A 676-nucleotide genomic window follows, 5' to 3' on the forward strand; every position below is an offset into this window, starting at 1 on the left:
CTTGAAGATGAATTCTAGAGTTTCATGATGATTTGTTGAAATCTGGCTGGCTGAGAAGCCATGTCTAATCTGATTGGACCGAGGTTTCAACTTATCACCACAAGAGCTTGTTGATTTTGTATCAATCTTGCTTTTGGAACAATGATTTGCTAAGGCTTGGCTGACCTTTGGTCATGTCTAGTGTTTTGGACCGAAGCTTTCTTTGAAAGCTTGGCTGGCTGTGAAGCCATGTCTAATTCCTGGACCGGAGTCTTAGACTAGCATTGCACTGATTCCTGGAATTCTCATTAAGAATTTTGATACTTTTTTTTCCACTTAATTTTCGAAAAATACAAAAAAAATTTGCAAAACCATAAAATTCAAAAATATTTCTTGTTTGAGTCTAGTGTCTCATCCTAAGTTTGGTGTCAATTGCATGCATTCATATGTCTTAGTGATCTTCAAGATGTTCTTGATGATTCACTTGCTCTGATCTTTGAATTCTATTGACTTGAGTATTTTGTGTCTCATATGCATTTTCAGTTCATTAGTGTCAGTAGTATACAAACTGCTAAGTTTGGTGTCTTGCATGCATTGTTATTTGATTCTTGTTGCATTTTTATTATAAAAAATCCAAAAATATTTTTAATTTGTGTCTTTTCAAGTCAATGATACAAGGGATTGAAGATTCAGAACA

This window comes from Arachis stenosperma, chromosome 6 (genome assembly GCF_014773155.1).
Source record: "Arachis stenosperma cultivar V10309 chromosome 6, arast.V10309.gnm1.PFL2, whole genome shotgun sequence".
Lineage (NCBI taxonomy): Eukaryota > Viridiplantae > Streptophyta > Magnoliopsida > Fabales > Fabaceae > Arachis > Arachis stenosperma.